Source organism: Mustela erminea, chromosome 21, assembly GCF_009829155.1.
Source record: "Mustela erminea isolate mMusErm1 chromosome 21, mMusErm1.Pri, whole genome shotgun sequence".
NCBI classification, from domain to species: Eukaryota; Metazoa; Chordata; class Mammalia; order Carnivora; family Mustelidae; genus Mustela; species Mustela erminea.
This window is the reverse complement of record NC_045634.1, coordinates 412,601-436,303: the sequence shown is the minus strand read 5'-3', so window position 1 is coordinate 436,303 and position 23,703 is coordinate 412,601. Positions and strand designations below refer to the sequence as shown.

Below are 23,703 nucleotides of genomic sequence, written 5' to 3'. Positions count from 1 at the left end.
ATGTGAATTTTATTTTTGGTTTCCACTGATAATAAGCATTCATAAATATTTTTCCACCATGTGACCTTACATAGCAGTCTGCATGAACTTAGGTTTATATAATCAGAACTTAGGGGATAAATCTTATTCTTTCATAAGTACACTGGAAAAAAGAGGTTTAGCAATTGACTGCATATATCTCACAGATAACAGGTTAGAATGAATTATTTAAAAAGTACTACTAAACTGTTTCCAGTAACTGTTAGCTCATATAGTACTGTTTTAAATTAGGGATTCAGAGTTTAATTTGGAACTAATAATTGCAAGTATATGTGATGTGTCTATATTTATATACATCATGAGACTCAAAGTATATCATTTCAAGGAAAACTTGTTAAGATAATAAGAATTCATGGCCTACCCAAAGTAATCACTTTTGGACTTCTCTCTAATGAATGAAAGTGGGTTTCCTAGGAAAATTTCATAAATAATATACTTAGAATCTTGCTAAAATATTAAAGGCATATCCTGGCCTAAGTAGAGTAACTCCTGTAGTAAAATTTAATAAAAATGAAGTATAAATACATTCATACTAAGGGAGAGAATATTTTTCTTTTATTAAGCTATTTTAAAAACCAAATAAATGTACCCTTGAGGATATGTTTTGTAAATCCAAATTCTTTTTTTTTTTCTGTTTTTTTTTTTCTGGTTGTTAATTTTTTATTTTTTATAAGCATATATTTTTATCCCCAGGGGTACAGGTCTGTGAATCACCAGGTTTACACACTTCACAGCACTCAGCAAAGCACATACCCTCCCCAATGTCCATAACCCCACCCCCCTTTCCCAACCCCCCTCCCCCCAGCAACGCTCAGTTTGTTTTGTGAGATTAAGAGTCACTTATGGTTTGTCTCCCTCCCAATCCCATCTTGTTTCATTGATTCATCTCCTACCCACTTAAGCCCCCATGTTGCATCACCACTTCCTCATATCAGGGAGAGCATATGATAGTTGTCTTTCTCCCCTTGACTTATTTCGCTAAGCAGGATACGCTCTACTTCCATCCACGTTGTCGCAAATGGCAAGATTTCATTTCTTTTGATGGCTGCATAGTATTCCATTGTGTATATATACCACATCTTCTTTATCCATTCATCTGTTGATGGACATCTAGGTTCTTTCCATAGTTTGGCTATTGTGGACATTGCTGCTATAAACATTCGGGTGCATGTACCCCTTCGGATCACTACGTTTGTATCTTTAGGGTAAATACCCAGTAGTGCAATTGCTGGGTCATAGGGCAGTTCTATTTTCAACATATTGAGGAACCTCCATGCTGTTTTCCAGAGTGGTTGCACCAGCTTGCATTCCCACCAACAGTGTAGGAGGGTTCCCCTTTCTCTGCATGCTCGCCAGCATCTGTCATTTCCTGACTTGTTGATTTAAGCCATTCAGACTGGTGTGAGGTGATATCTCATTGTGGTTTTGATTTGTATTTCCCTGATACCTAGTGATATGGTGCACTTTTTCATGTGTCTGTTGGCCATCTGGATGTGTTCTTTGCAGAAATGTCTGTTCATATCCTCTGCCCATTTTTTGATTGGATTATTTGTTCTTTGGGTGTTGAGTTTGCTAAGTTCTTTGTAGATTTTGGACACTAACCTTTATCTGATATGTCGTTTGCAAATATCTTCTCCCATTCTGTCAGTTGTCTTTTGATTTTGTTAACTGTTTCCTTTGCTGTGCAAAAGCTTTTGATCTTGATGAAATCCCAATAGTTCATTTTTGCCCTTGCTTCCCTTGCCTTTGGCGATGTTTCTAGGAAGATGTTGCTGCGGCTGAGGTCGAAGAGGTTGCTGCCTGTGTTCTCCTCAAGGATTTTGATGGGATTCCTTTCACACATTGAGGTCCTTCATCCATTTTGAGCCTATTTTTGTGTGTGGTGTAAGGAAATGGTCCAATTTCATTATTCTGCATGTGGCTGTCAAATTTCCCCAACACCATTTATTGAAGAGGCTGTCTTTTTTCCACTGGACATTCTTTCCTGCTTTGTCGAAGATAAGTTGACTATAGAGTTGAGGGTCTATTTCTGGGCTCTCTATTCTGTTACATTGATCTATGTGTCTGTTTTTGTGCCAGTACCATGCTGTCTTGATGATGACAGCTTTGAAATAGAACTTGAAGTCCGGAATTGTGATGCCACCAACTTTGGCTTTCTTTTTCAATATTCCTTTGGCTCTTCGAGGTATTTTCTGGTTCCATACAAATTTTAGGATTATTTGTTCCATTTCTTTGAAAAAGATGGATGGTACTTTGATAGGAATTGCATTAAATGTGTAGATTGCTTTAGGTAGCATAGACATTTTCACAATATTTATTCTTCCAATCCAGGAGCATGGAACATTTTTCCATTTCTTTGTGTCTTCCTCAATTTCTTTCATGAGTACTTTATAGTTTTCTGAGTATAGATTCTGTGCCTCTTTGGTTAGGTTTATACCTAGGTATCTTATGGTTTGGGGTGCAATTGTAAATGGGATTGACTCCTTAATTTCTCTTTCTTCTGTCTTGTTGTTGGTGTAGAGAAATGCAACTGATTTCTGTGCATTGATTTTATATCCTGACACTTCACTGAATTCCTGACAAGTTCTAGCAGTTTTGGAGTGGAGTCTTTTGGGTTTTCCACATATAGTATCATATCATCTGCGAAGAGTGATAATTTGACGACTTCTTTGCCGAGTTGGATGCCTTTAATTTCCTTTTGTTGTCTGATTGCTGAGGCTAGGACTTCTAGTACTATGTTGAATAACAGTGGTGATAATGGACATCCCTGCCGTGTTCCTGACCTTAGCGGAAAAGCTTTCAGTTTTTCTTCATTGAGAATGATATTTGCAGTGGGTTTTTCATAGAGGGCTTTGATAATGTTGAGGTATGTGACCGCTATCCCTACACTTTGAAGAGTTTTGATCAGGAAGGGATGCTGTACTTTGTCAAATGCTTTTTCAGCATCTATTGAGAGTCATATGGTTCTTGTTCTTTCTTTTATTAATGTATTGTATCACATTGATTGCTTTATGGATGTTGAACTAACCTTGCAGTCCTAGAATAAATCCCACTTGGTCGTGATGAATAATACTTTCAATGTACTGTTGGATCCTATTGGCTAGTATTTTGGTGAGAATTTTCGCATCTTTGTTCATCAAGGATATTGGTCTGTAGTTCTCTTTTTGATGGGATCCTTGTCTGGTTTTGGGATCAAGGTGATGCTGGCCTCATAAAATGAGTTTGGAAGTTTTCCTTCCATTTCTATTTTTTGGAACAGTTTCAGGAGAATAGGAATTAGTTCTTCTTTAAATGTTTGGTAGAATTCCCCCGGGAAGCCGTCTGGCCCTGGGCTTTTGTTTGTTTGGAGATTTTTAATGACTGTTTCAATCTCCTTACTGGTTATGGGTCTGTTCAGGCTTTCTATTTCTTCCTGGTTCAGTTGTGGTAGTTTATATGTTTCTAGGAATGCATCCATTTCTTCCAGATTGTCAAATTTATTGGCGTAGAGTTGCTCATAGTATGTTCTTATAATAGTTTGTATTTCTTTGGTGTTAGTTGTGATCTCTCCTCTTTCATTCATGATTTTATTTATTTGGGTCCTTTCTCTTTTCTTTTTGATAAGTCGGGCCAGGGGTTTATCAATTTTATTAATTCTTTCAAAGAACCAGCTCCTAGTTTCGTTGATTTGTTCTATTGTTTTTTTGGTTTCTATTTCATTGATTTCTGCTCTGATCTTTATGATTTCTCTCCTCCTGCTGGGCTTAGGGTTTCTTTCTTGTTCTTTCTCCAGCTCCTTTAGGTGTAGGGTTAGGTTGTGTACCTGAGACCTTTCTTGTTTCTTGAGAAAGGCTTGTACCGCTATATATTTTCCTCTCAAGACTGCCTTTGTTGTGTCCCAGAGATTTTGAACCGTTGTATTTTCATTATCATTTGTTTCCATGATTTTTTTCAATTCTTCTTTAATTTCCCGGTTGACCCATTCATTCTTTAGAAGGATGCTGTTTCGTCTCCATGTATCTGGGTTCTTTCCAAACTTCCTCTTGTGGTTGAGTTCTAGCTTTAGAGCATTGTGGTCTGAAAATATGCAGGGAATGATCCCAATCTTTTGATACCGGCTGAGACCTGATTTATGACCCAGGATGTGATCTATTCTGGAGAATGTTCCATGTGCACTAGAGAAGAATGTTTATTCTGTTGCTTTGGGATGAAATGTTCTGAATATATCTGTGATGTCCATCTGGTCCAGTGTGTCGTTTAAGACCTTTATCTCCTTGTTGATCTTTTTCTGGGATGATCTGTCCATTTTAGTGAGGGGAGTGTTAAAGTCCCCTACTATTATTGTATTATTGTTGATGTGTTTCTTTGATTTTGTTATTAATTGGATTATATAGTTGGCTGCTCCCACGTTGGGGGCATAGATATTTAAAATTGTTAGATCTTCTTGTTGGACAGACCTTTGAGTATGATATAATGTCCTTCCTCATCTCTTATTATAGTCTTTGGCTTAAAATCTAATTGATCTGATATAAGGATTGCCACTCCTGCTTTCTTCTGATGTCCATTAGCATGGTAAATTCTTTTCCACCCCCTCACTTTAAATCTGGAAGTGTCTTCAGGCTTAAAATAAGTTTCTTGGAGGCAACATATAGATGGGTTTTGTTTTTTTATCCATTCTGATACCCTTTGTCTTTTGATTGGGGCATTTAGCCCATTAACATTCAGGGCAACTATTGAGAGATGTGAATTTAATGCCATTGTATTGCCTGTAAGGTGACTGTTACTGTATATTGTCTCTGTTCCTTTCTGATCTACCACTTGTAGGTTCTCTCTTTGCTTAGAGGACCCCTTTCAATATTTCCTGTAGAGCTGGTTTGGTGTTTGCAAATTCTTTCAGTTTTTGTTTGTCCTGGAAGCTTTTAATCTCTCCTTCTATTTTCAATGATAGCCTAGCTGGATATAGTATTCTGGGCTGCATGTTTTTCTTGCTTAGTGCTCTGAAAATATCATGCCAGCTCTTTCTGGCCTGGCAGGTCTCTGTGGATACGTCAGCTGCCAATCTAATATTTTGACCATTGTATGTTACAGACTTCTTTTCCTGGGCTGCTTTCAGGATTTTCTCTTTGTCACTAAGACTTGTAAATTTTACTGTTAGGTGACGGGGTGTGGGCCTATTCTTATTGATTTTGAGGGGCATTCTCTGCACCTCCTGAATTTTGATGCTCGTTCCCTTTGCCATATTGGGGAAATTCTCCCCAATAATTCTTTCCAGTATACCTTCAGCTCCCCTTTCTCTTTCTTCTTCTTCTGGAATACCAATTATTCTAATGTTGTTTCGTCTTATGGTGTCACTTATCTCTCGAATTCTCCCCTTGTGGTCCAGTAGCTGTTTATCCCTCTTTTGCTCAGCTTCTTTATTCTCTGTCATTTGGTCTTCTATATTGCTAATTCTTTCTTCTGCCTCATTTATCCTGGCACGGAGAGCCTCCATTTTTGATTGCACCTCATTAATAGCTTTTTTGATTTCAACTTGGTTACATTTTAGTTCTTTTATTTCTCCAGAAAGGGCTTTTATATCTCCCAAGAGGGTTTCTCTAATATCTTCCATGCCTTTTTCGAGCCCGGCTAGAGCCTTGAGAATTGTCATTCTGAACTCTAGATCTGACATATTACCAATGTCTGTATTGAGTAGGTCCCTAACCTTTGGTACTGCCTCTTGTTTTTTAATTTGTGGTGAATTTTTCCGCTTTGTTATTTTGTCCAGATAAGAGTATATGAAGGAGCAAGTAAAATACTAAAAGGGTGGCAACAACCCCAGGAAAATATGCTTTAACCAAATCAGAAGAGATCCCAAATCGTGAGGCGTGAGAAAGTGGATAAAAAGAGGTTCAAAAAGAAAGAAAAAAAGGAAAAAAAAAAGAAATAAAAAAAGAAAACGAATAAAGAAAAGTATAAAAAAGAAAAAATATATATATTAGATAAACTAGTTAAAAAACGTTAAAAAGGGGTAAAAGTTAAAAAAAATTTAGCTGAAGAAGAGAAAAAAAAAATAAAAAAGAAAAAAATTAACTGCAAGACTGAAAAATCACATGGAGAAAGCCATGAGTTCCGTGCTTTGCTTTCTCCTCCTCTGGAATTCTGCTGCTCTCCTTGGTGTTGAAACCGCACTCCTTGGTAGGTGAACTTGGTCTTGGCTGGATTTCTTGTTGATCTTCTGGGGGAGGGGCCTGGTGTAGTGATTCTCAAGTGTCTTTGCCCCAGGCGGAATTGCACCGCCCTTACCAGGGCCCGGGCTGAGTAATCCGCTCGGGTTTGCTTTCAGGAGCTTTTGTTCCCTGAGCGCTTTCCTTAGAGTCCTGGAGGATGGGAATGAACATGGAGGCCTTCCAGTCTCTGGCCCAGAGGAGTTGAGAGCTCAGGGCCCCACTCCTCAGTGCACCCTCAGAGAACAGTGCCCAGTAACTCCCGTCTGCCTGACCTCCAGCCGCGGTCCGAGCTCACTGAGCCTGCAGCTGATTCAAGGTAACCCCGTGCTGTGAGCTTACTGTCGGCTCTGTCTCTGTAGCTGGTTTTCCTTTCCAATACCCGCAAGCTCTGCGACAAAGAGCTCCCCGATCCTTCTGTGATCCTGTGGGACCTGAGGCCATGCTGACCCCACATGTGCTTCGCCCCGGTTTAGCCTCTGGAGTGATGTCCCTCAGCGGAACAGACTTTTAAAAGTCCTGATTTTGTGCTCCGTTGTTCTGCCGCTTGCCGGGAGCCGGCCCCTCCCCCCGGGTCTATCTTCCCGTCGCTTTGGATTCACTTCTCTGCCCGTCCTACCTTTCAAAAAGTGGTTGTTTTTCTGTTTCTAGAATTGCTGTTCTTCTTCTCTTCGATCTGCCGATGGATTTGCAGGTGTTTTCAATCTTTAGATAAGCTATCTAGCTGATCTCCTGCTAGCTGAAGTAGTCTCAGCCTGCTACTTCTCCGCCATCTTGACTCCTCCCCCCTGGAAATCCAAATTCTTGATATATTACAATTTGTTACACAGTAGGTTTTATATATATATTATGCATAATGGAAATTTGTGTAAGAAAGTATCTCTTTCTTAATGTCAGTATAATTAACATAGAATGTTATATTAGTTTCAGGTGTACAATATAGTGATTCAGCAATTCTGTGTTACCCAGTGCTCTTCATGATAAGTGTAGTCTTAATCCCCTTCACCTATTGCCCATTCCCCCAACTCACCTCCACTCTGTGAACCACCAGTTTGTCCTCTGTAGTTTAGTCTTGGTTTTGGCTCTTTTTTTTCTTTGTCCATTTGTTTTATTTCTTAAATTCCATACATGAGTGAAAGCATATGGTATTTGACTTTCTTTGACTGCCTTATTTCACTCAACATTGTAGTTGAGTAGTTCCATCCATGTCATCACAAGAAGAAGACTTTGTTTTTTATGTCTGAGGACTATATATACCACATCTTCTTTATCTTTCATCTATCGATGGATGCTGGGGCTGCTTCCTTATCTTAGCTATTGTAAATAATGGTGCAATAAACATAGGAATGCACATACCTTTTTGATTTAGTGTTTTTTGTATTCTTTGGGTAAATACCCAGTAGTAGAATTAGTAGATCATATGGTAATTCTGTATTTAAGTTTTTGAGGAACCGCCATACCATTCTCCACAGTGACTGCATCAGTTTGCATTTCCACCAACAGTGCACAAGGATTCTGTTATCTCCACAACCTCTCTGAAATTTGTTTCTTGAGTTTTTTATTTTAGCCGTTCTGACAGGTGGGAGGTGATATCTCATTGCAGTTTTGATTTGCATTTCCCTGATGATAGGAAAGTGTCTTATCTTGAGCCCAGTCCATGGATGAGCATGGAAGTCTACCCAAGAACTGAATTCTTCTGTGTGCCTCTTGTCAATCTAGAGAGCATTGTGTTCAGGAGCCCAAAATCCAGAATCAGGTAGATTTGGGTTTGAATTCCATCTCTTCCATGTACTAGCTGGGTCACTGGTCATGCCTCTTTGCAGTTTCCTCTTTTATATGGGGAACGATTACTGAATCTCTTATAATCCTCAGGATGACACTATAAAATGTTCTAGAACATTAAATATAAAGCAGTAGTGAAAGCCATATCTACAGCAGTGAAAAGCATGAGAGGAGTCAAAGATAAGGTAGAAGCCAAAACCTAAATAAGTAGGGAAATACTGGTGTTGCTACTAGAAATGGAGAGTATATGACAAAGTTTAGAGACAGATGATAAAGGCTAAATGGAGTGGAAAGGTCCTGTAGGAAAGTGAAAATGTTGAATTGAAACTTGGGAAAGAGGTCAGAGCTATATAAGTACTTGGGAAAATCTTTTACAGATATGGCAGATGAAGTTTTTTTTTTTTTTAAAGATTTTATTTATTAACAGAGAGAGATCACAAGTAGGCAGAGAGAGAGGAAGGGAAGCAGGCTCCCTGCTGAGCAGAGAGCCCGATGCGGGACTCGATCCCAGGACCCTGAGATCATGACCTGAGCCGAAGGCAGCGGCTTAACCCACTGAGCCACCCAGGCACCCCGGCAGATGACGTTTTAAGAATGAATAAAGATTGCTGAGAAAAGGACCTTAGTGGAAGAAAGCAATTCTAAGTGCTATCTCTGAGAAGTACCAACATTAATAAATAACGGGACAAAAATAAGTTAGAGAAAATATGATTGCAGTGGCACACAAAGAATTGGCTGAGAACAGTGTTCTATATAATTATATACATGTACATACTCATTTATCAAGGAAAAGTCTTACATTCTTTATCTGCAGAATCCTATAAATTGATATATAGCTGAATTTTCTAAAGTGTGTTCTAAGGAACATTAGTTTTAGTAGCTGTTAAAAGGTACTTTATGATCAAAACAGGACTGAGTAACCCCATTTTTTAACTGGATTATTTGTTTTTTGGTTTTTGGGTGTGAGTTTTATAAATTCTTAATATATTTTAGAGACTAGCTGTTTATTAGAAATGTCAGTTGCAAATATCTTGCCCATTCTGTCGGTTTTTATTTAGTTTCTTAGTTGTTTCTTTGCTATGCTGAAGCTTTTTGTTTTGATGTAGTTCCAATGGACTATATTTGCTTTTGTCGCATCAGGAGACATATCTAGACAGATGTTGCTATAGCCAGTGTCAGAGAAATTACTACCTATGTTCTCTTCTAGGGCTTTTATGGAGTCAGATCTCACATTTAACTCTTAATCCATTTTGAATTTATTTCTGTGTATGGTTTAGAAAAGTGGTCTAGTTTCATTCTTTCACATATTGCTGTCAAGTTTTCTCTACACCATTTGTTGAAGAGGCTGTCTTTTTCAAAAACATCATGCTTTGTTGAAGATTCATTGATCATATGATTGTGGGCTTATTTCTGGGATTATTCTATTCCATTGTTCTATGTGTCTGTTTTTATGCCAGTGCCATACTGTTCTGATCACTACAGCTTTGTAATATAACCTGAAGTCCAGAATTGTGATGCCTCCTGCTTTGCTTTGCTTTGCTTTTTTAAGGTTGCTTTGGCTATCTGGAGTCTTTTGTGGTTCCATACAAATTTTAAGATCACTGAAGTTCTATGAAAAATGCTTTTGGTATTTTGATGGAATTGCATTAAATGTATAATTTGCTGTGGATAGTATAGGCATTTTAACAACATCAGTTCTTCAGATCCAATGGAAGAGAGAGCATGGATTCTCTTTCTGTTTCTTTGCATCAACCTGAATTTCTTTCATCGGTGTGTTACAGTTTCAATGTACAGGTCTTCTTCACATTTTTGGTTAGGTTTATTCCGAGGTATCTCCTTATTTTTCATGCTATGTAAGTGGGATTGTTTTCTTAATTTTACTTTCTATTACTTTGTTATTGGTGCACAGAAATGCAATAGATTTCGTGTTGATTTTGTATCTTATGAATTTACTGAATTCGTTTTATCAATTCTAGAAGTTTTTGGTGGAGCCTTTTGGGTTTTCTATCTAGAGTATGACATCTACAAATAGCCAAAGTTTATTTCTTCCTTACCAATTTGGATGCCTTTTATTTCTTTTTGTTGTGTGATTGCTGTGGCTACAGCTTGGGAGTACCATTTTAAATAAAAGCAGTGAGAGAAGACATCCTTTTCTTATTCTTGACATTAGGGGAAAAGCTCTCAATTTTTCCCCATTTAGGATGACTGCAGGTGCTTCATATCAGGCCTTTATTATTTTGAGGTATGTTCCCTCTAACCCTACTTTGTTGAGAGTTTTTATCATGAATTGCACTTTAGTTCAAATGCTTTTTCTGCAGATATTGAAAGGTTCTTATCCTTTCTCTTATTGATGTGATGTATTACATTGATTTGTCAATAATTAACCACTTTTCATCCCAATATTAAATCCCACTTAACATTTATGAATGATTTTTGTTGGATGTGGTTTACCAGCATTTTGTTGAGGATTTTTGCATGTATGTTCATCAGAGATATTGGACTGTAGTTCTCTTTTTTTATTGTGTCTTTATCTGGTTTTGGTATGAGGGTAATGCTGTCCTCATAGAATGAATATGGAAGTTTTCTTTCCTCTTGTATTTCTTGGGAGCATTTGAGAAAATAGGTATTAACTCTTCCATTAATGTTGGTAAAATTCAGCAGTGAAGCTTGGGTCCTAGACTTTTGTTTATTGGGTGTTTATTGATTACTGATTCAGTTACATAGCTGGTAATAGATTTGGTCAAATTTTCTTTCTCCTGCTTTAGTTCTGATAGGTAATATGTGTCTAGGAATTTATCCATTTCTTCTAGGTTGTCCAATGTGTTGACATAATAGTTTTTCATAATTTTCTCTTATAGTTGTTTGTATTTCTCTGGTGTTGGTTATTATTTCTCCTCTTTCATTTCTGGTTTTGTTTGAGCCCTCTCATCCTCTTTCTCTCTTTTGATTATTTTGGATAGAGTTTCATCAATTCTTTGATTATTTGGAAGAACCAGCTTCTTCTTCATTGATCTGTTCTGTTGGCTTTTTTTTAGTTGCTATATCATTTATTTCTGCCATAATCTTTATTATGTCCTTCCTTCTGCTTGTTCTGGGTTTAGTTTATTGTTTTTTTTCTCTACCCAATTAGGTATAAGGTTAGGTTTTTTATTTGAGATTTTTCTTGCTTTTTGAGATAGACTGTATTACTATAAATTTCTCTCTTAGAACTGCTTTTGCTGCATTCCAGTGATTGTATATCATTATGTTTTTATTTCTGTTTTTCTCCACCTAATTTTTAATTTTTTTCTGATTTCATGGTTGACCCATTCATTGTTTAATAGCATGATAATTAACCTCCATGTATTTGTGCTCTTTGGAGATTTTTTTTTCTTGTAGTTGATATCTAATTTCATAGCATTATAATTAAATTTCTTGACACTAGCTTTTTGGCCTAATATGTGGTCTATCTTGAGAATGTTCCATGTACACTTGAAAAGAATGTGTTCTGTTGTTTTAGGATGGAATATTCTGAATATATCTTTTATATCCATCTGGTCCAGTTTGTCCTCCAAAGCCACTGTTGCCTTGTTTGCTTTCTGTTTCTATGATCTGTCCATTGATGTAAATGTAGAGTTAAAAATCCTCTGCTATTATATCAATATTGATTTGTTTCTTCATGTTTGTTATTAACTATCTTATGTATATTATGTATAGTATTTACAATTGTTATATCTTATTGTTGGATTGTCCTCTTATGATTGTCTTTGTTTTGAAGTCTGCTTTGTCCGATTTAAGTATTGCTACCCCAGTTTTCTTTTGACATCTATTTGCATGATAAGTGTTTCTCCATCCCCTTACTTTCAATTTGCAGGTGGCTTTAAAAATGAGTCTCTTACAGGGCATATAAATGGGTCATGTATTTTTGTCTATTCCACGACCCTTTATCTTTTGATTGGAGCATTCACCCCATTTACATTCAGAGTAATATCAATAAGATATGTATTTATTGCTGTTTTGTTACTTGATTTGTGTTTGTTTTCTACTTCTCCTCAGACTCTTTCTTCTCGTGCTCTCTACTCTCATGATTTTCTGACTTTCTTTACCGGTGTTCTTGGATTTCTTTCTTTTCATTTTTGATTTGTGGTTAACAGGGGGTTTATATATAACATCTGAATATAGCTGTCTATGTTAAGTTGGTGATCACTTAAATTTGAACCCATTCTTTACTCTCCCCCCTACCTATGTTTTAGATATATGGTGTAATACTTCATACCCACTTGATGCCCTTTGACTGACTTTTTTTTTTTTTAAAGATTTTATTTATTTATTCGACAGAGAGAAATCACAAGTAGTGGGAGAGGCAGGCAGAGAGAGAGAGAGAGAGGGAAGCAGGCTCCCCACTGAGCAGAGAGCCCAATGCGGGACTCGATCCCAGGACCCCGAGATCATGACCCGAGCCGAAGGCAGCGGCTTAACCCACTGAGCCACCCAGGTGCCCCCCTTTGACTGACTTTTACATTTATACTTATTGTTACTGTTTTTCCTTCTTTTCTTACTCCTACTTTCAGTCTTTCTTTTCCAATCAAAGAGTCCTTTTTAACATTTCCAGTAGGGCTGGTTTGGTGGTCATGAACTCCTTTACCTTTTGTTTGAGAAACTGTTTATCTCTCCTTCTGTTCTGCATGATACCCTTTCTGGAAAGAGTGTTCCTGGCTGCAGAGTTTTTCCTTTGAACATATCATGCCACTGTCTTCTGGCCTGCCAAGTTTCTGCTGAAAAACCCACTAATAGTCTTATGGGGTTTCCCTTCTATATAACTGTTTTCTTTTCTCTTGTTGATTTTAAAATTCTCTCTTTATCACTACTTTTTGTCAGTTGATTACTCTGTGTCTTGGTGTGGACCTCCATAGGCTGGTTTTGTTGAGGGATCTCTGTGCCTATTAGATATTGATAGTTCCTTCCCCAGATTCAGGAAGTTGTCAACTATTTCATCAGGTAAGTTTTCTGATCCCCTTTCTCTTCTGGGATCCATATAATGAGAATGTTATTATGCTTGATGGAGTAACTGAGTTTCCTAAAACTATTCTCATTTTGCATATTTTTTTCTCTCAGTTTTTCAGCTCGATTACTTTCCATTATTCTGTTCTCCAGGTTGCTGATTCATTCCTCTGATTCCTTTAGCCCACTATTTATTTCATCTAGTGTATTTTTAATTTCATTTATTGTGTTTTTCATCTCTGATGTGTTCTTTTTCATGTTCTTTATCTCTTTGATAAGGTTCTCACTGTTGTCTTCCACTCTTGTCAAGTTCAGTGAGTATCTTTTTGATCATTAAATTCCTTATCAGGCAGGCATATTATTTATATCCATTTTGCTTAGGTCTCTTGCTATGGTTTTGTCCTGTTCTTTCATTTGGGACATGTTCCTCTGTCTCCTTATTTTGTCTAACTCTTGTGTTTCTCTGTGTTAGGAAAGTCAGCTACATCTTCTTCTCTTAGAGGTAATGGCCTTATGAAGAGGTTTTATATTGCCCCAATGTGCAGTGACCCCTCTTCACCAGAAACTGGTACTTCACAGGTGTTTCCTATATGTTTTGTGCAACTTGTTATTATGTCTTGGCTTCTTTTTCCTTTAGTCCAGTCATGTGCAATGGCTTTCTTTGCCTGTTGTAGGCAGTATTTTGCCCCTTTGGGGCTGCCTTGGGCTTGAATTGAGTGAGATCAGGCATTTTCCAGAGGTGGAGTAGGACCAAACTGCAGTGTATTTTCCTGGTGTTGTTTAGTGAGAAGGTTTTATTGGTAGGTATGGCCTGCAGTCAAACCAACTATCTGTTGGCAGCCCACTGCTGGGGCTGCCATCTAACTGGTGTGTGTGGTTATCTTCCCCTCACCCCAGAGAAGGAGTCACTTTGGAGTGACTGGCCTCTGTTGGAGCTGCTTGCATATTATCAGTGGCTTTGGATGGGCTATAGTCAGGGGCATATTGAAGGGGACATCATGCTGCTGCTGGGACTAGCTGGTGTGGGGCATGCAGTTTTAGCATAGTGAGCACTAGTCTGCTTTTGAAATGAGACCTTTCATCAAAGCTACAAGAACTGGGTAGTCTGGGCAAATCTGCACAGTGTTTGTGGGAGGGATGCACAATTTTAACAAAGAATGCATTGGTCTTCTGTTGGACCACCTCTGCTGCCATGAGGACCAAGGCCCCACAGAGTAGCTGGGTTGGAAGACACAGTGTTGGTAAGGTTGTTCCAGTCTCCTGAGAAAGTAGACTCACAGCTCTGGGACTGAGGAAGATGTGACTAGAAAGGGTCAATTTGTAAAAGTGTAGGGACTGTGCTTGGTGTGAGCAAGTTAGGTAGTGAGTGCAGGCACTGTGTTGGTTCCCACAAGTGGTTCTGTGTTTCTGCTGAGCAGTGAGGAAGGAGATGGTGCCAGCCAACTCCTTTGTTTCTTCAGTAGTAGTAGTTTCTTACTCTAACACTCCTGGACAGGCTCTGAGATTAGTAAGTAACTCTCCCTCCCTTTTGCCTCAGGTGTTTTTCACCTGATAGTTTTACATGGTATCTCCTTGGGCTATTCCTTGTGCTGTCTCTTTAGGTGGGGGAACTCAACTTCCTATCACCCTCCAGGGTCACCTAGATTCAAGCCTGCTGACTTTTAAAACTCTATAGATTTTAAGTACAACTATTGTAAGAACTCCAAATATTCAGCCCCTCTCCTTTCACAGCCAAATGTTATGGGGATTTATTTTCCCCAAGGGAGTTCCTTGGTGTGATAGTTTAATTCTACCCTTCCTCCAGTCTGGCTTTCTCCCCACCTTGGAGGCTGGAGTCTTTTAGGTCCTCACCACATCTACACCTTTTCTACCACCTTTGATGTGGCTTTTTCTCTACATCTGGTTGTGGAGTTTGGTCTTCTAGTCTTTGGGTCATCTTCTGGGTTATTTATGCTGAATATAACTGTTACCTGGTTGTATTTGTGGGATGAGGTGAGCTTATGGTCTTCCTGCTCTGCCGTCTTCCCAGGCTCCCTACAGCAATTCTCTTTTAAAACTTCCAGGTAACCACCCAAATTTTATATTATTACTGTTGAGAGAACTGAGGCAAATAAAAGTTGCAATATGTTGTACAGTGTTTGTAGATACCACAAATATATTTAGTGTTAAAAAAAAATTGAGTGTATCAGAAAAAAAGTTTGGGGAAGTTGGCATTAAGAGTTTTTTGGTACAGAAAGAAGTAACCAAGGGAAGATTAATAAAACTATTTTGTGTGAAACATTGGATAATAAGTTCTCCATTTTGGGTGTTCATACTAATGAATGTTCGCTAAGTATGTATTGTGCCTCATTAAAATAATAGACTAGAATAAGAAGTAAGATTCTTACCATCATTACAATTAGATTATTGCTTTCCTCACATTCCTAACATGGAGAATGCTACATCATATTTTTAGTAAAATAGCAATTCTAATATTAATGTTACATGGAATTGACAAATTTAGAAGGTAATCTACATGAACATTAAATAAGGGTAAGTCTGAATATATAGATGGATATGTAAAGAATATTATTAATTTGATTATTCTAATGTAAATTCAGTGAGAATACATTGAATATAAGATAAAGAAGAAAAACTAGAAATAAGATAGTTATGAAAAAGTCATTAATTTGAAAGGAGATTTTTGAGCTGAAGAATTAATATCACTTAAAAATTTCTCAGTAAATATGATACTGAATGTGGTTCAGTCTCCCTGATTTTGGGGTTTAAAGGAGGAAAAACTTCAGGATATAGAATTAGGGAAAATTCTCTTATAGCTCTGTAAAGTATAATTTATTAATCCAAATCATATCTCACAATGTTTAATCTGTAAAGACCTGTTTTTCTCTGTCATTTCAAGTATGCTGAACTCAGATATGGGAAACTAGAAGAATTTGCTGTTCAGTTCTTAGCTTTAAAGGGCAAGTTAAAAACAAAAATGTCTGCTTTCTGTTTAAGTAGCATCTCTCTCAATGCTGAGGAGATGGATACTTAGAATATTTAAGGATTTATTGTCATAACAGTTTTAATATCCATTAAGATGATGATGAAAGTGATGTAATTTACAAATACTGTTATCTTCGCTTTACATTATCTTTAATTTCAGAATATGCTGAACAGACAGTTGGTGAGCAGATGGAATGTGATTATAATGTTAGTATCCTACTTGTACCAGAGCAATTTTAGAATCACTGAGGTACAAAGAATTATGGAAGCTGGTCTATAAGGAAATTATTCTTCCTAATATGTTGGTGATTTAGAATTTTATGCCATTTATATTAATCGCTAACCTTTTGATTTTTGTTAATGATATGAGGAAAATATTATAATGAATATAATTTCTAAGTGAAGCATATTATGCATGCAGCAGCTAATATAGTGCTTTGAATATTGTAGGCAATAGTCTGGTTTTCATTAAGCATTTTGTATGTGTACATTTTAATATACATGCATACATACATTTTTGGGGATGCAGCAAATTTAACCAGATCAGTAGTGTTAAAGTTGCCCATTAAAGTAAAGTAAGTTGCCCATTAAAAATTTCATAGTAGATCTTTTGGAAACACCTTGTTTGACCCTAGTAAACTTCCAACAACTTTTTAAAAAACATCTTATCATTTATACTTAGTTTGAAAAGCATGCTGCAATCTGTACATATAGTTAATTTACCAGCCTGCATCTTCCTCACATCTGGCAGTATTCTTATTGGTGTTAAAGTACTAAAGAAGGAGCTTGATATTTTTAATAGAAAGGTTGGCTCTTTATAGTTCAGATGTCTGTGTCCGAATAAGATATTTTTAGAAAATAAAAATATTTTTCCTGGTTTAACTGAATTTTTAAATTTACATACCTTTTTTATTTAAACTGTCGGTAAATGACAAAGACAGATTCATTTTAAACTGATTCTGCTTTGTGCCATTATACCATCTGGTATCATAGAAATTTCTTGACATGTCAGCAAATTTTTAAAATAAGTTTATTATTTATTTTCCAACAATTACCTGATCACAATATTCAGATAACATTTAACTTAGTATTTAATTTTTTTAAAAGATTTTATTTATTTATTCGACAGAGAGATCACAAGTAGATAAAGAGGTAGGCAGAGAGAGAGGGGGAAGCAGGCTCCCTGCTGAGCAGAGAGCCCCATGTGGGGCTCCATCCCAGAACCCTGAGATCGTGACCTGAGCTGAAGGCAGAGGCTTAACCCATTGAGCCACCCAGTCACCCCTAAGGTATAATCTATATACCATAAAACTCACTCATTTAATTGCACAATTTCATGATTTTATGTATACTTATATATAACAATCACCTGAATTTATCACCCCCTTGTTAACCACTTCATAAAGATTCCTTGTACATGTCATTCAGTATATTTGCTGTGAACTCTTCCCTCCTCTCTGGTCCTGCACTGTCTTGTGCACAACTCTATTGAGGTTTATAATAAAATGTATAACCCATTATTATATGTATCTATTTCCCCTGCTGGACTATTCATCCCTCAATGCTCTTAGTCATTTTGATAGCCCATTCCCTACCACACTGCCAGTTAGAAGCTCCTTTTAATTTATTACTGAGCTGGTACTCACTCCCTCTTAGAGACCAAAAGGGACTTGGCCTCTTGCTGTCTACCATGCTTCACAGACATTCCTGTGCATGATGTGGTGACTTTAAAAAAAAATTTTTTTTAAGATTTTATTCATTTATCATTCATTTTAGTCAGAGAGACAGAGAGAATGTGAGCAGGGAGAAGAACATAGGGGGAAAGTATCCCAAGCAGACTCTGCACTGATCATAGAGCCCAATGTGGAGGCTGTTCTCATGACCCTGAGATCATGACCTGAGCCAGAACCAAGGGTTGGACTCCTCCCTAACTGATTGAGCCACCCAGGCAACCCAAATAGACACCACATCCAAGAGGCCCATTGATCCCCAAATAGGTTGAAGCCAAATAGGGCTACACTGAAACATATTGTTATGAAATTGTCAAAAGTAAAGATAAAAAACGAATTTTAAAAGCAACAAGAGAAAAAGGAGAAGGATATAAAAGGGAGCCCTCATAAAAACGTAGGTAACTATCCCAACAGAAAATTTTCAGGCCAGGGGAGAATGGCATAACACATTCAAAATATTGAAATAAAAAACTGTCAACCAAGAACACTATATCCAAAGAAGCTGTCCTTCAGAAATGGAGGAGAGATAAAAAACATTCTGAAATTAAAAAAAAAAAAACAAGAGAATTTATTACCACTAGACTTGCCTTAGAAGAAATTCTAAAGGGATTTATTTAAGTGGAAATAAAGGGACACTAATTAACATCATAAAAACATATAAGAGGGGTGCCTGGGTGGCTCAGTCAGTTAAACGTCTGCCTTTGGCTCAGGTCATGATCCTGGGGTTCTTGGATCAAGCCCCACATCAGGCTTCCTGCTCCATGATGAACCTGCTTCTGTCACTCCCTCTGCCTGCTTCTCTGCAGGGATATATATCCTGCAGGATATATGATCTATACATAAAATATCTTAGAATTATAACACACATAAAAAATATAACATACATAAAATATCTTAGAATTATAACACACTAATTTAAACTAATAACATCAATAAAATTCCTAAGTTTTATACTTTTCCTTCTCTTCTTCCACATATTTTAAATTACTGATGCTATAATTTATATATTCTATAATTGATAGCAGGTTTTATATACATAAAATATATAAATATATATGTATATGTATATACATATATATTTTATGTATATATTTGTATACATAAAATATACAAATATATCAAATATATATTTTAATATATATTATATATATAATATGCACATATATATGTATATATATATATAAAAGAAAGTAGTGTAAAACTCACTAGAATGGTAAATTTATAGTCAAAGTTTGATTCTGAAATAGGGTAATAGTGGTGATTAATTCACTTACAACTCTCGTTACTTAAACTTAAAAAAAAACTTAAAAATAGGAAAAAAATACTTAACTGCAATAACCTGCTATTAATTACAGAATATAAGAATATGTAAATTATAGCATCAGTAATTTAAAATATGTGGAAAAAGAGAAGGAAAAGTATAAAACTTAGGAATTTTATTGACGTTATTAGTTTAAATTAGTGTGTTATAATTCTAAGATATTTTATGTACAGCTCATGGTAACCACAAAAGAAATACCTATATAAGTACACAAAAGAACATGGTAAAACAGTCAAAGCATGCTGATAACCAGAAGACATCAAGACACATAACAACCAGAAAACAATTAACAAAGGCAGTTGTTAAGTTCTTAGCAATAACTACTCTAAAAATAAATGGATTAAATTTGTCAGCAAAAAAATATGGAATGGCTGATAGATTTAAAAACCAAGCAAAACAAAAAAGGTTCAGCTATATGCTGCCTACAAGAGACTCACCTGGCCATTAAGACAAGCAGACCAAGAGTAAAAGGATGGAAAAAGATATTTGAAGTAAATGGTAACCAAAAACAGAACAACAGAGATAGCTATACTTACATCAGACTAAGAAGACTTTAAACTAAAATGATAAAAAGAGGTAAGGCCATTATGTTATGATAAAGGGGCTGATACATCAAGAAGATATAACTTGTAAGTATATATGTGACCAACATGGATCACATAAATATATAAAGCAAAAATTAACAGAAACTAAAAGAAGAAATAAACACTGATACAGTGACAGTTAAGGACTTTAATACCTCAATGGATTCAGAGAATCAATAAGGAAACAGCAAATTTAAATAACATTTTAGATTAAGTGGACCTAAAAGACATATGCAAAACATTGTTTCCTAAATAGCAGAATATGTTTGTATCAAGTGCACATGTAACATTTTCTAGGATAGATTATGTATTAGGTAACAGAACAAGCCTTAGTGAATTCAAGATTAAAATCATACCAGATATCTTTTCTGAGCACAATGATATGAAACTAGAAGTCCATAACAAGAGGAAAACTGGAAATCCACAAGTATGTAGAAATTAAATAACACTCTTTCGAATAACCAATGAATCAAGGAAATTAAATATTTTCTTGAGACAAACTAAAATATACAACATACCAAAACATATGGGATACAGCAAAAGAAGTTCTAGTAAGAGAGTCAATAGCAATAAACACCTATTTTAAGAAGCAAGAAAAATCACAAATAAACAACCTAACTCTGTACCCTTAGGAACTAGAAAAAGAACAGAGCCTAAAGTTAACAGAAGGAAGGAAATAGTAAAGATTAGAGCAGAAACAAATTAAATAGGAAAAGGAATAAAAAGAAATAAATGAAAAAGGAAAACAGAAAAGATTAACCAAACCAAGAGTTCCTTTTTTGAAAAGATTAACAAAATTGACAAACCTTTACCAAGACCAGCCAAGAAAAAGAAAGGAAACGCAAGTCAGCAAAATTATAAATGAAATAGGAGATACTATAGCTGATATACAGAAATACAAAGAATCATAAAAAGCTACTATGAACAATTAAATACCAACAGGCGGGACAATCTAGAAAAAAAAAACCCGAAAACTTCTTAGAAATACACAAAAAAACTTTTGATGAATCAGGAAGAAGTAGAAAGTCTGAATAAGTCAATTAGTAAAGAGATTGAATCAGTAATCAAAAATCTCCTGACAAATAAAAGCCCAGGACCATATGGCTTTATTGGTAAATTTTGCCTAACATTTAAGGAATTAATGACAGTCCTTCTCAAACTCTACTGTAAAATTAAAAAAGAGGGGACACTCACAAATTTATTTTACAAGGCCAGTATCATCCTGATACCAAAGCCAGAAAAATATTAGAAAACTGCAGACCAATATTCCTGATGAATATAGATTCAAAAGTTCTCAATAAAATAGTGACAAACCAAATTTAGCAGCACATTAAGAAGATCATTCACTGGGGCGCTTGGGTAACTTTAGTGGGTTAAAGCCTCTGCCTTCTGCTCAGATCATGATCTCACAGTCCTGGGATCGAGCCCCGCATCGGGCTCTCTGCTTTAGGGGAAGCCTGCTTCCCTCTCTCTCTCTGCCTGCCTCTCTGCCTACTTGTGATCTCTGTCTGTCAAATAAATAAATAAAATCTTAAAAAAAAAAAAGATAATTTACTGTGATCAAGTAGGATTTATATTTGGATGTAAGGATGGTTTAATATATGCAAATCCATCAATAGAATTAATAGAATCAAAGAAAAAAAAATCACATGACCATTTTGGTAGATCCATAAAAACTATGAAATTCAACATTCATGATAAAAACACTTAACCAATTAGATATAGAAGCAACATGCCTCTACATGATAAAGGACATAGATGATAAGTCCATAACTAATATCATATCAGTGGTGAAATGTTGAAAGCTTTTCTGTATGATCAGAAGTAAGACAAAGGTGCCCACTCTGACCACTTCTATTTAAGTAGTACTGGAAACCCTTGCCAGAACAGTCAGGCAAGAAGGAGAAATAAAAGGCATCAGAATTAGGAAGATGTAAAATTATGTCTGTTTGCAGATGACTTGATTTTACATATAAAAAATCCTAAGGAATAAAAAAAAAACTATTAGGCCTAATCAAATTCAGTAAAGTTGCAGGATACAAAGTTAGCATATAAAAGAATTATCTGAAAAAAGAATTAAAGAAAATGATCTATTACTATAGCTTTAAGAACAATAAAATACTTTGGAGTAAACTTAACCAAGGAGGTGAACGATCATTACTCTGAAAACTGCAAGACATGAATGAAAGCAATTGAAGAGGGCACAAATAGAAAAGTATTCTATGTTCATGGATTGGAAGAAATAATGTTGTTTGAATGTCCATATTACCAAAAGCCTTCAGTAGATTCAGTAATCCTAATTAAAATTCCAATTGCATATTTTGCAGAAGTAGGAAAAACATTCCTAAAATTTATATGGAATAACCAAATAGCCAAAGCAATACTGAGAAAGAACTAAGCAGGAGGCACACACTTCCTGATTTCAAGCTATACTATTAAATCTTTAGTAGTCAAAACAGTATGATACTGGCATAAAAACAGAGATCAGTGCAGCAGAACTGACAGCCCAGAAATAAACCCTAGCATATATGGTCAACCTAATATTAGATAAGGGAATCAATAATTCCCAATGGAGAAAAGACAGTCTCAAATAAGTGGTTCTGGGAGAATTGGATATTCATGTTTAAAAAAGTGAATTTTTAAAAATTTTTAATATTATTGTTTTATTTCACACCACTCGTGAAAACTAAGTTGGTATGGATTGAAGACTTGAATGTTAGATCTGAAACCATGAAACCACCAGAAGAAGCATAAGACTAAAGATCCTTGGCATGGATCTTGCCAATGATTTTTTTTTTTTCCTTTTTGACACCAAAAGCACCAGCAACAAAATAAAAAATAAACAAGTGGAACTGCATCAAACTGGAAAGCTTCTGCAAAGCAAAAGAAACAAGTGAAAGGGTAACCTGCAGAATGAGAAAAATGTTTCAAGCCATGTTTCTGATTAGAGGCTAACAGCCAAAATATATAAAGGACTTTACAACTCAATAACCAGAAAACTGCCAAAATAAACCAAAACAACAACAACAACAACAACAAACCTAATTAAAATGGGCAAAAGACCTGAAGAGACATTTTTCCAAAGATACACAAAACACCAACAGGTACATGAAAAATGCTGATCACTAGTCATTATGGAAATAGAAATCAAACCACTTTGAGATATCACTTCATTCCTCTTAGGATAGCCATGATAAAAGACAAAAAATAAGAAATGCTGGCAAGAATGTGGTAAAAAGGGAATCCTTACACACTATTAGTGGAATTGTAAACTGGCACAGCCAATCTGGAAAACAGTATGGAGGATCCTCAAAAAATGGAAAATAGAACTGTTACATAATTCAGCAGTTTCACTTCTGGAAATATATACAAAGTAAAAAGACTAACTTGAAAAGATATCAGCACCCCACCCCCATGTTTGCTGCAGCTTTATTTGCAATACACAAGAAGTAGAAAGTAACCTAAGTGTTCATCAATAAATGAATAGAAAGAAACTGTGATACACATAAATAATGGAATATTATTCAGCCATTTAAAAAAACGAGGAAATCATGCCATTTGTGACGACATGGATGGACCTTGGAGGCAATTATGCCAAGTGAAATAAGTCAGAGAATAAAACAAATACTATATGATTTCATTTATATGTTGAATCTTTAAAAAAAAAAAAATCAAACTCAGAGAAGAGATCAGATTTGTAGTTACCAGCCAGAGGTGAGGGTGGGGGTGGGTGGGTGGAAGGGAATTGGAGATTGGTGGTCAAAGATAAAAACTTACAGTTACAAGATAAGTAAGTATTTAGGGATTTAATATATTGCATAATGAGTGTAGTTAACCCTGCTATATGATGTATGTGAAAATTGTTAGAAAAGTAAATCCTGGGGTGTCTGGGTGGCTCAGTTAGTTAAACATCTGCCTTGGGTTCAGGTCATGATCCCGGGGCTATGGGATCGAGCCTGCTTTGGGCTCCCTGTTAAGTGAAAAGTCTGCTTCTTCCTCCCCCATCTCCTGCTTGTGTTGCTTGTGTTGTGTCTCTGTCTCTGTCAAATAAATAAAATCTTAAAAAAAAAAAAAAGGTAAATACTAAGTTCTCATAAGAA

At 36.1% G+C, this 23,703-nt stretch overlaps 1 protein-coding gene across 11 annotated transcripts in view; it reads left to right on the top strand.

Annotated features, from left to right (window-relative positions):
- The window catches only part of PSD3 (pleckstrin and Sec7 domain containing 3), a 727,165-nt gene that overhangs the window by 525,358 nt on the left and 178,104 nt on the right, over positions 1 to 23,703 (top strand). The window lies entirely within an intron of this gene.